The sequence below is a fragment of the Propithecus coquereli genome, unplaced genomic scaffold (assembly GCF_000956105.1).
Source record: "Propithecus coquereli isolate 6110/MARCELLA unplaced genomic scaffold, Pcoq_1.0 Scaffold1480, whole genome shotgun sequence".
Classification (NCBI taxonomy): Eukaryota; Metazoa; Chordata; class Mammalia; order Primates; family Indriidae; genus Propithecus; species Propithecus coquereli.
The window spans coordinates 23,443-24,242 of record NW_012139192.1 but is presented as its reverse complement, the minus strand read 5'-3'; positions in this window follow the sequence as shown (position 1 = coordinate 24,242).

The window sequence follows — 800 nt, the reverse complement described above, 5'->3', positions numbered from 1 at the left end:
AAGATCAGAATCTACTCTTCGATCTGGGGCCTGGAAGCTCCCTGAAAAGCAGGTATCATTAAAGGCCAAAAGAGAGATGGTGGAGGGGGGCTGGACAGCTTAGCGCCTTTGGCCAAAAACCCTTCTACCAGTCCTCCTACCATTCTTGGCAGACACCAACCCACACTTCAATTACTTTGCGTCTTCATGAACAGCTGAATCAAATTTATCTAATGCTAGGTTAGGGCATAGGTTGGTATGTGGGAATGGACTCCTCTAGGGATTAGCAGGAACATACAAGAGATTTCCAACCACATCCTTATCAATCACAATCAGTGGGATCCTAGTCAGGAAGCTGGTAATGAATTAAAGCTCATTGATCAGTCCTATAAGTCACACAGCTCCAGCCATGGAAGAAGAAAGGGCCTTCAGTCTCTCCCAAACTAGAGGGGCAAGAAGGCCCCAGGATACCCAGGAGACAGCAGGCCAGCTCAAAAAACACTGACAGAGCACGGGCACTAGGCCAGGCCCTGCAGGGGCTCAAGGATTCAAATGATATCAACTGCTCCTCATTCAGGAGCAAGAAGGGGAAAATCAGGCAAGTTCATAAATTACCGAGATATGAGGCTTGATGTGAGCTCCATGCAGGAGGGTGTGGAGGACAAAGGGACTATGAGTAAGAGCACCTCCCACTAGGAGAAACTAGGGAGGAGAAAATTTGAATGAACCTTGAAGACTGGGAACAACTTTTTTTCTTGTTTTATGTTTTCTCATTACTATAGAAATATACAACCACTATTTTTTAAAAATCAACTTTTATA